Below are 12,095 nucleotides of genomic sequence, written 5' to 3' on the forward strand. Positions count from 1 at the left end.
AGCTGGAGGCATGCCTGCTTCCTTCCTGTCAAGGTATCAGCTTCAGTTTTCCCACCTCCTGGTCTGAGGGTGAGCAGAGAGCTTTTTTCCTGCGACCATTTCCACTGCCAGAGAGAGGGGATGGAGGACAGAGCGGAGTGGCGGGGAGGGAAGGAGTTTTCCTTGCGTGTGGCTGACCCCAGTTCAATCCCCAGCACCCCACAGGGGGGCTCAGGATTCTGCCAGGAGTCACCCCTCAACATTGCGAGGTGTGTCGTCCCACTCCACCAACATCCATTTTGGGACACACCCACCACCACAGCCCCCAGATGGGAGAAGGAAAGGCAGAGGAAGGGTCATTTCTGGGAAGATGGAGCAAAGCTTACAGAGAGGCCCAGAGAGATAGCCCAGTAGGCAGGACCGCAGCTCCATCCCGGGCATCCCATAGGGTCGCCTCACCTCTGCCCAACGCTTGCCAGGGTGACTCCCGAGAGCAATCAGCAGTAAGCCTCCTGAACACCACCAGGTAAAGCATTTTCCCAAACACACACACACACACACACACACACACACACACACACACACGAACATGCTTACAGAGAAAACTAAACCTAGTGGGGCCTGAGCCATAGCACAGCGGGGAGGGCATTTGCTTTGCACAGAGCTGACCCAGTTCCATCCCGGGCATCCCATGGGGCCCTCCAAACACTGCCAGGAGTAATTCTTTTTTTTTTTTGTTTTTGTTTTTGGGGCCAACCTGGTGGTGCTCAGGGGTTCAGGGGTTACTCCTGGCTGTCTGCTCAGAAATAGCTCCCGGCAGGCACGGGGACCATATGGGACACCGGGATTCGAACCAACCACCTTTGGTCCTGAATCAGCTGCTTGCAAGGCAAACACCGCTGTGCCATCTCTCCGGGCCCATGCCAGGAGTAATTCTTAAGTGCAGAACCAGGAGTAAGCAGGTGTGCCCCCCCAAATTTCTTTTCAAATTTTTTTCAAAATTAAAACTAGAGGCAACAGCTACTGGTCCCTCCAAAAATGTTACAGTAGCAGCAACCACCACCACCACTTGGCCCCATGGGGCGAAAATTTCTATCAAACCCAACAGGTACAAAGCTTTGGTCCGGTCCCGGGGTGGGGGGCACGGCCTGGGTTTGGGAGGCTCGCTCCGGGGCCAGCAGAGGCGGGGACCCCCTCGGGGAGCCTGGAAGGAGCCCGAGCCGCCCCTGCCCCTCCGGGCTCGGGCTCCGGGTTTACAAAACAAGGAGCCGGGTGGGCCGGGTGGGGAGCGGCCGCCCCGCCGCGGGCACCTGTTCTGGGCAGGGCAGGTGCGCGCAGGGCCGCGCCCCGAAAAGCTCGCAGGGAGCGCCCCGAGTCCCCCCTTAAGCCCCAGACCGGCCCTCTGGAGGGGTCCTCAACTCCTGATGACCTCCTTGGGGTGCTAGTGGCCGGGCGCGGGGCAGATCGACGTCTCCAGCCCAGCCCGCTGGTCCATCCGACCGTGCGCCCAGGGCGCGCGCGCCTCGGGGCCGAGTGCGGGGCCATGCGGGGTCTTGGGGGGCGTCCTGGGCAGGGGAGGGGGCGGAAGTGGGGTGGCTCCAGCGAGTCCAGGAAGCGAACCCCCGAGGGACAGGCGTTTACAACCGGGGCGAGCCCGGTTGGCGGGTCGGTCCCCAAGGGCTAGGGCGCACCGCACGGGGAAGGGGCCCGGGAGGCGGGCTTGGGGGTCCCGGCAGAAGTTGGGGGGCTCAGGCTCACCTCGCAACGGCGACCACGACCACAGGGGTGGCGGAATCCCGCGGGAGGAGCTGGAGCCCTCGAATATATACAGCCGGTAACCCCGCCTCTCCTGCTGGCCCGCCCCAAAGTGGGGTGTCCACCCGGCGACGCCCCTGAGTATATGTGTGTGTGTGTGTGTGTGTGTGTGTGTGTGTGTGTGTGTGTGTCTACTTGCCGCCTGGACACTTGCCTAGTCCAGCCCTTTGCTCAGGCTCCGGGTGCAGAGGGCAGGAGGGCTGGAGTATTTGTGGGTGCATTTGGGTGGCTGAAGGAGTCGTTTAACCTGAGCAGCCCCCATACAGGCCTGTTGTCCCTCTTACTGAAAAGGAAAGAGAGGAACCTCGGGGCTGAAATGATTTCAGTTGACAGTGACATCAAAGAATCGTGTTCCTTGGGTTACTGGGGTGTGGGGGTCTTGGCAGCTTGTTTGCAAGATTTATTGTGGGGAGGGGTGGGGATTACACCAGTCTATTCTCAAAGCTTACTTCTGGCTGGCTCTGGGGATGACATGAGATGCCGAGGATCAAACATGAGTTAGGACTATCTATGCAAGTGGTGAAACCCCCTTACCCACTGGCCTAACCCACAGCCCCCCCGCTTTTTTTTTTGCTGCATATTTTTTCCTTTTGGGCCACACCCAACTGTGCTCAGGACTCTGCTGCTCAGGGATCACTCCAACAGCTATATATATATATATATATATATATATATATATATATATATATAATCTCTGCTGTAACATCTCTCCTAACCCCCAACTGTTTTGTTGGTGGTAATTTTTTGGGGGGGGGTTACACCTAACAGTTCAGGGCTTACTCCTGGCCCTGTGCTCAGGGGTCACTCCTGGTGATGCTGGGGGAACTCTATGGGGGAACTGGAGACCCAACCTCTGGGAGGGAGGAGAACAAGAATGTTCCTGGAAGGTGGGGATGTGAAGGGTCCCGCCTGGCCCTGCAGGAGCTAAAGGCCAGAAGCTGTGGGGGGCTACAAAATATCGATTGTCCCAGGACGCAACAGGTTGTTTACCTCTTCACTGTGGTCTCTGAGCTCCGGGGAGCACAGGGTCAAAAGGGGCTGCCCTCCCCCTCCTTCTGCTCTTTGCTACCTGCTGTGTGCCCCCCACCCCGAGGAGTGAGTGACCCCAAACATGGCAAAAACACGTCTCATTGCTTCTCCGTTGCTTCTCCTCGGGAGATGTGTGATATGGCCTAGCAGGTGAACTCGGGCTTATTCACGGAGTGTTTAGTAAACTCAGCGCACCTTCCTATTTGTTTTGTTTTGTTTTAGTATTGGGGCCACACCCAGCAATGCACAGCGGTTTACTCTTGGCTCTGCACTCAGGAATCGCTCCTGCGGGTTCTTCAGGGACTCTATGAGATGCTGGGGACTGAACGCTAGTCAGTGCCCTCCTTGCTGTGCTGTGGCTTCATCCCCTCCTTTTGTCATTCTTGCCTTGAGGGTCCCCAATTTTGTTAACTTCAAGTCCAGAAAGTCTGGGTCAGTCTTTGATTGGACACTGGGGGATTAGACACACACAGACACAGAGACACACACACACACACCAGCTCCTGCACACAGAATATCTCCAACTGCCCCTAGTGGCTCAAAAATGGGAACTGGGTGAGAGCAAGCGACCAAGGGTTCAGAGCTCAGGATCCACTATGTAAGAAAGTTCCTGGAGGGCTGGAGTCATAGCACAGTGGGAAAGGCACTTGCTTTGTATGTGGGCAACTCAGGATTGATCCTTGGCATCCCATAAGGTCCCCTGGGCACTGCCAGGGGACTGACTCTGAACACAGAGTCAGGCGTCAGCCCTGAACATCCTTGGGTGTGAACCCTCCCTCCAAAAATTCCATGGGGCCCATTTCACAGGCCAGGAACCTGAGGCTCTAAAAAAAGCCCCCACTGGCCAGACATCAGCCTGCCAGTGGGCAGCGCTGAGGGATGCCAGATGCCAGTTCCAGCCTAGGTTTCTGCCTTTCCCTGCTATGACCTTCTGACCCCTGCGGCTCACTGCCAAGCGTCCTGGGCCCCAGTTTCCCTTCCTCCCTTGAGTTTGCTGACTTGTCCCAGGTTAGGCAGGTGCTGGGGCGTGCTGTGAACCCTAGGAACCCCTTTCACTATTGCTGGGTGGTCTCATCTAATAGTGCCACCGCTAGAGGTACAGGGGAAAGCGTTTCTACCATGCCCTGTCCCCCGGGGCCCCTCCTGCCTGTTCCTCCCTGAAACTTCCCACTCAGCCTTACACTGAGTTTTGTCTTGAATATAATTTTTATTTTGAGGGGGGAAGGAACCTCCTAAGCAGTTTTCAGGGCCTATTCCTGGAATTACGATGGTAACCAGGCTAGGGTCGCCCCAGGAGGTCTGGACACACCCTGATGTGCTCAGGGGCCTCTAGGACTCAACCATGCAGTGCTTGGGGGTTCACAAGTTCCAGGGACTTACGTCAGGGCCTCTGGAATGCAAGATCTGAAATGCTGAGTAATACCAACCACACAGCAGCAGGCTGGCAAAAGGTGGAGGCTAGAATGTCCCTCCACATATGGTCCCCTGATCTACCAGGAGTAATTCCTGAGTTTAGAGTCAAGAGTAATCCCAGAGCACCACCAGTGTGGCCCAAAAACCAAAAAACCACCTGTTTATTCCCTCCTTGTGGGATCTGCATATATACGATGGGCTGGGCTTGGCCCTGGCAGCGAGGTGGGCACTTGACACTCCTAGGGCCCTAGGGCAGGGAGGGGAGGTGGAAAGGAACTAGAGAGCAATTGGGCTGGAGCCTTTTTTACAGGGAAGGAGCTTGTGCTCAATTCAATGCTCCTTTACCCATGTGTAACCCAGACCTGTCTCCGCAGCCTGGGAACATGGTATCTGGCCAATCCTTCGCTTTCCCAGAGGCTTTTTGTCCCTTCAGAAGGGACCCAGGTAGGCCTGGGTGTTCCTTCCGCCAGGACTTGGGCAGCCCCTTTCTTTCCACATGTGTCTTTCCTTTGGCTACTGGGGGATTCGCTGGTGGTTGGGGTGAGATGCCACCAGTCTGTGGGCTGGCCAGGCATGTACACCCTCCAGGTCCTCTCTGAACCCCATCTTCCCCATTGTCCAGATTTATAAACAAAGCCAAGAAAGAGGTCCCAGGCCTTCAACACAATATCCAAGAGGCCTGGGCTTGAGCTGGTATATTTTTCATGCCCTTTGGCATTTGCGGCATTTGTAGAGGGCCCCGTGGCCTCTGCTGTTCTGCACAGAAAGGAGTGCTGTCATCTGGCCCAAAATTGTATCAGCTTCAGGCCAAGAGAAGACCCAAGCTCAGGAACCATGCTCCACTCCATGTTCTGAGGTAACTTTTGGTACATCCAGAGGCACTTCCGGCAGTTCTGAATGCCACTTCCGGCAGTGCTTTGGGGACCTTGTGATGACCAATGGAACCAACCTACTGCCTGAAAAGCATGTGCTGAACTACCAGGCCATCCCTCTGGCCTCCGTGCCTCCCATCGCCCTTTTAAAGTTTTATTTTAAAGAGCGTTTCATTAGGATATTGCTGAAGAGAGTGCAGGGATAAAGGTGCTCTCTTTGCATGGCTTGTTGGCTAACCCTGGTTGACATTTCCAACACCACTAAGGGTCATTGTTGAGTACGAAGTAAGCATTAACCCCTGAGCACCTCAGAGTGTGGCCCCAACAAATGTAAATAAAATAAAATAAAATAAAATGCATAGTAAAAAGTGTATATTAGATGTCTGGTCCATGAAACTGAGTTTTTCTTTTCTTTTTTTTTTTCTTTCTTTTTTTTTGGTTTTTGGGCCACACCCGGCGATGCTCAGGGGTTACTCCTGGCTGTCTGCTCAGAAATAGCTCCTGGCAGACACGGGGGACTATATGGGACCATATGGGACACCGGATTCGAACCAACCACTTTTGGTCCTGGATCGGCCGCTTACAAGACAAACGCAGCTGTGCTATCTCTCCGGGCTCGAAACTGAGTTTCTCAACACACATTACAATGAAAGAAACCAGCCAGAAGAGAAACAAATGGGGTCCAGGGAGATGCACAGAGATTAGGGGCTCATGCTTTGCACACAGAGGATCCCTCAGAGCACAGCTCGGGGGTGCTGGTGGTTCCTGACCCTGCAGGTTAGAGCACCTCTGCTCCCTCAAGCTCTTGAATTGGACCTTTTGACCAATTATCCCCAAAAGTGGCCCTAGGGTGCCCTGAACACAGCTTGGGAGACCTCTTCCACCCCAAATGAAAAGGAGAGAACAGGGCTGGAGCGATAGCACAGCGGTAGGGTGTTTGCCTTTATTGCTGCCAACCTGGGACAGACCCGGGTTTGATCCTCAGCATCCCATACGGTCCCCCCAAGCCCGCCAGGAGCGATTTCTGAGCACAGAGCCAGAGAAACCACCGAGCATCACTGGGTATGACCCGAAAACCAAAAACCGAAAAAAAAAAAAAAAAAGGAGAGAGCAGCTATTGGAATCAGTTTATATGGAGCTCAGAATCCACCATGGGGCGGGAGAGATAGCGTGGAGCTAGGGCGTTTGCCTTGCCTGAGAGAAGGACGGTGGTTCGAATCCTGGCATCCCATATGATCTCCTGAGCCTGCCAGGAACAATTTCTGAGCCTAGAGCCAGGAGGAACCCCTGTGACACACACCCCCCCAAAAAAAAAAAAAACCAAGCTCACCTCTGAAATTGAGGGGATACAGGGGGTATCAGCTGCAAAGGGGCATGAGAGCTTTCTAGGGAGCAGGGGAACTCTACATATGAGCTAGGCCCATCTTTTTGCACTTGGACATTCAGGATTCCCAACCCCAGACTATCTCAGGGTCTCCAGCACAAGATGGAAGGAGGGTTTCTGAAGCACATCCTGGCTGGGGTTGATGAGAGCACAGACATCAAGCCCCACGCTGACCAGAACAGCCCCACAGTTGCCAGCAGCGCCGGTGCACCTCCAAGCAGAGGACAGAAGTCATTATCTGTGCAAGGCCAGGACAATTAAACCCACATGCGTTGGGGCTCAAACCCAAACAGCACAGCCCACGGCCCAGAAGCCAGGAAAACAGAAACTGGAAGCTAAGAAGAACCTAACCTGGGCCAGCTGTCAGGACAAGGCCCAGCCCACATTTTGCTGGATGGTTCCAGGAATCCCAAACAGGAGTGGAAGGAGTCGGTGCCTGAGAGCCCAGAGACCCCGGGCCAGAGGTTATCGCTCAGGGCCTGCCAGGCCGGGAGGAGCAGGCCCAGGCTACTGCAGGCAGGAAGGAGCCCCAGTTGTGCAGAGCATCCTGCACCCAGAAATAACATCCCGTTTGACAACTGAGCTTATCAGCACGATAGCAGCCTAGCAAACCAGCACGGCAGCCCCTAGATTGACTGAGCGCTCTGCGGGTGGATTTGGGGGTACGGCGTTTGCTTCCACACCTCACTCTCCAGAGGGGCTCTTTTTTGCAAACCTCCCCTGGCCTAGCACTCTGGATCCAGAAGTTCCAGGTAGCAAGGCTGACTCTTTACGATGGCACCCCAACAGATGTGCTCCATGCTTCATCCTCCAAATACAAACTGTGCTCCCTGAGCACTACCTGGGAGGCCCCAAAATAAAAAAAAAACTTTATTTACTTATTTATTTTAGTGATCCCGGCAGTGCTCGGGGGTTACTCCTGGCTCTGTGCTCAGAAATGGCTCCTGGCAGGCTTGGGGGACCATGCAGGATGCCAGGATCAAACCTGGGTCCGTCCCAGTTTGGTGGCATGCCAGGCAAACACCCTACCACTGTGCTATCACTCTGGCCCCCAAAATAAAAAATTTGAAGGAGACCTGGGGGATAGGACTGATAGCACAGTGTGGAGGGCATTTGCCTTGCATGCTGCAGACCCAGGTTTGATCCCCAGCATCCCATAGGGTCCCCCAAGCACTGCCAGGAATGACCCCTGAGTGCAGAGCCAGGAGTAACTCCTGAGCTCTGAAGCATGTGGTGCAAACACTCCACCCAATAGGGGGTAGATCTGGACTCACGATGGAATTAAGATCAGAAAATCCAACAGGCTGGGGTGTTTGTCCTGTTTGTCACTTCTGACCTCAGTTTACCCCTCTAGTGAGGGATCCAATATCGAGGCTTTACATTTAGCACCAAACCCCTCAGGCCTGACCAGGAATAGTCACAGTCCTGAAAATAAATGTAAGAGCATGAGAAGGGCTCAGGCTCCTGCCACAGATGTCCTCCTGGGTATCGGTGGTCTGACCCCCAATCTCAAGCTCTCCCTTCACTTCCATCCACTCCCTGCACTATGTCGTCTTTCCTCTCCCTCTGACTCATTATTAACAATAGTGCCACCACACAGAGGAGTGCTCAAGAGCCTGTAAGTGTGTGTCTGTCGTGCAGTTTAGAGGGTCAGGATGGGGTGCAAAGGGCAGGGCTTTCCTGGATAAATATCAGATTTAGAGGCCAGAGCAATAGCACAGCAGGGAGGGCATTTGCCTTGCACATGGCTGGTCTGGGTTTGATCCCCAACATTCCATTGGGTCCCCTGAGTCTGACAGGAGCCATTTCTGAGCGCAAAGCCAGGAGTAACCCCTGAGCACTGCTGGGTGTGGCCCAAAGATAGAAATAAAAAAAAATCAGAGCACTCTGCTCTCCACCCCCATTATACACAGTGACACAGCTGAGGAGACGGAATTCCCCAAAAGAGCTGCTATCACTGTGGGAATTCCCGGAAAGCAAAGCTCTTGTGCGGGAGCTGCAGTCTGTTGCATGGACACCGAGTTCTTATGGTCCCAGGTCTTTCTCTCTCTCTCTCTCTCTCTCTCTCTCTCTCTCTCTCTCTCTCTCTCTCTCTCTCTCTCTCTCTCTCTCTCTCTCTCACACACACACACACACACACACACACACACACACGCATGCAAACACGCACACACAAACAGAATTCCCCTGAGTAGTATGGAGCAGAGTTCTGATGGTCCCAGGTTTCAGACATTCACAAAGACACACATATGGAATTCCCTGAGTAATATGGAGACAGAGTTCTGATGGTCTCAGGTCATATACAAACATGTACATACATACACGCATACACACACAGATTTTCTTTCTTTTTTTTTTTTGTGGTTTTTGGGTCACACCCGGCAGTGCTCAGGGGTTACTCCTGGCTCCATGCTCAGAAATTGCTCCTGGCAGGCACGGGGGACCATATGGGACGCCGGGATTCGAACCGATGACCTTCTGCATGAAAGGCAAACGCCTTACCTCCATGCTATCTCTCCGGCCCCACAGATTTTCTAGAGTATTATGGAGACAGAGTTCTGATGGGCCAAGGTCTGTCTGTCACACACACACACACACAAACACACACACACACACAATTCCCCCGAGTAATATGGAGACAGAATTCTGTTGGTCTCAGGTCTCAGACACACACAAACTCACACACACACACACAAACACACACACGCACACACCCTGAGTAGTATGGAGACAGAGTTCTGGTGGTCTCAGGTCACATACAAACACATATATACACACACATACACACAGATTTCCTAGAGTACTATGGAGACAGAGTTCTGATGGTCCAAGGTCTGTCTGTCATACACACACACACACACAATTCCCCCGAGTAATATGGAGACAGAGTTCTGTTGGTCTCAGGTCTCAGACACACACAAACTCACACACACACACACACACACACACACACACACACACACACACGGAATTCCCTGAATAGTATGGAGACAGAGTTCTTTTTTTTTTTTTTTTTTTGGTTTTTGGGTCACACCCGGCGGTGCTCAGGGGTTACTCCTGGCTGTCTGCTCAGAAATAGCTCCTGGCAGGCACGGGGGACCATATGGAACCACGGGGAACCAACCACCTTTGGTCCTGGATCAGCTGCTTGCAAGGCAAACGCCGCTGTGCTACCTCTCCGGGCCCGGAGACAGAGTTCTGATGGTCTCAGGTCACATACAAACACATACATACATACATACATACACAACCACAAATGGAGACAAAGTTCTGATGGTCCAGGGTCTGTCACACACACACACACACACACACACACACACACACACACACACACACACACACACACACACACACACACACTCTTCACAGCCAGAGGCAATTGGAAGCCCAGGTGCGAATCTCATTCAGTGGGCGACAGATGAGTGCTGTCACCGCGAGGTGGCGCTAGAAACAAACGATGCAGGACACACCCTGGGTCAGGCCAGAATCCCAGGAGCAAAGCCCAGAACCTCCCCAAAACCCCAGAGCACTGTGGGAGGAGCAAAGAGATCCAGCTAGCTTTTCAACTCCAGGACTAGGCCTGGGCAAGCGCCAGAGTTTGTGCAGAGGCAGCTGAGGGCAGGGGAGGAATCAAGCCAAATGAGTCACAAAGAAAATTAACTTCCAAAAAAAAAAAAGAAAATTAACTTCCAAAGAGGAAGAAAGCTCATTATAGGACTCGGGGCTATATTTTTCCAGAATGTTTATGTTTCTTATGTTATAGTTGATGCTTATTTAAGGAAAATTTACATTCATATCACACAATGCAGAGCTGCCAGAAGATAGTTCCAAGGGCTGGAGCACTTGTCTTGTATGCACAGATTGGATCTCAGGCCCTGCATGAACCTCCCAGCACTCCCAGGTGTGGCCCATTACAATGAGCCATCAGGTACAGCAGGGCTGAATAGTACCAACAAAGACCCTCAGCACCCATAGACACTGCTTGGGAGGAAGGGATCCCCACCCACTCATGCTACACAGTTGGATAACTTGTACTTTTTTCTTTTTTTTCTTTTCTTTTCTTCTTTTCTTTCTTTTCTCTTCTCTTCCCTTCCCTTCCCTTATTCCCTTCCCTTCCCTTTTTCCCTTTCTTTCCTTCTTTCCTTTCCTTTTTCCTTCTCTTCCCTCCCCTCCCTTCCCTTCCCTTCCCTTCTTCCTTTCTTCCTTTCCTTTCCCTTTCCCTTTCCCTTTCATTCCCTTCCCTTCCCTTCCCTCCCCTCCCCTTTCCTTCATTTCTCTCCCCTCCCCTTCCCTTCCCTTCCCTTTCCTTCCCTTCCCCTCACCTCCCCTACCTAACCTTACCTTCCTTTCCTTTCCTGCCATATCAGGCAGTGCTCAGGAGTTACTCCTGGCTCTGCACTCAGAAGTCACTCCTGGTGGGACCAGAGAGATAGCTTGGAGGTAAGGAGTTTGCCTTGCATGCAGAAGGACAGGGCAATTTCTGAGCTTAGAACCAGGAGTAATCCCTCAGTGCTGCCGGGTATGACCCAAAAAAACAAAACAAAACAAAAAACAAAGTCAAAAACAAAAAAGAAATCACTCTTGACAGGCACTAGGGACCATATGGGATGCCAGAAATCGAACTAACATCATCCTGGGTCAACCGCATGCAAGGCAAACACCCTACCACTGTGCTATCTCTCTGGCCCCTTAACTTGTACTTTTCTTTTCTTTCTTTCTTTTTTTTTTTTTTTTTTTTGGTTTTGGGGCCACACCCGGCGGTGCTCAGGGGTTACTCCTGGCTGTCTGCTCAGAAATAGCTCCTGGCAGGCACGGGACCATATGGGACACTGGGATTCGAACCAACCACCTTTGGTCCTGGATCGGCTGCTTGCAAGGCAAACGCCGCTGTGCTATCTCTCCGGGCCCTTTTTTTGGTTTTTGGGTAGAAAAATTTGCTAATAAATATTCACATTTCCCCAAGTTTTTATTATTAGAAATTCTATTTCTTGCAGCAGAGAGATAGTACAGCAGGGAGGACATTTGTACATGGTCAAATTGGGTTCAGTCCCCAGCACCCCATATAAACTCCCGAGCACATCAGGACTGATTCCTGAGTGTAGAACCAGGAGTAACTTCTGAGTACCTCCAGATATGGCCTGAAAACCAATCAAGATAGAGCCAGAGCACTAAACCAGGCCTCCCAAAACGCAGGCGGATCATGTGTTAGGCCCACTGAGATCCCTCAGACTCTGTATGTTATCTCAGTGACAATGGGAAGCCTTAAAAGCCTTGGGAGTTTTACAAAATCAGATGAGCCCTGGGGCAGCTAATTTACTTATCTTTTCCTCTGGGGACAACCCAACTCATGTTTATTCATGCTGGCCAGATCTTGTCTCCTCTTTGCTCTTCCTCCTTTAGGTCCCCTGACTCCCTCTCTGCCCCTGTCCCATGTTTGGAAAGTGTGAACTGCTATACCAGATACAGCAGCTTATACCTTTGCTGGGTGCCTTCACAAGGATTTCTCTTGCTTTTGTTTATGGTCCACCCCCAGACGTGCTTATGGCTATTCCTGGCTCTACACTCAGGAATGACTCCTGGTTGACTTGAGGAGCCATATGGGG

Source organism: Suncus etruscus, chromosome 4 (genome assembly GCF_024139225.1).
Source record: "Suncus etruscus isolate mSunEtr1 chromosome 4, mSunEtr1.pri.cur, whole genome shotgun sequence".
Classification (NCBI taxonomy): Eukaryota; Metazoa; Chordata; class Mammalia; order Eulipotyphla; family Soricidae; genus Suncus; species Suncus etruscus.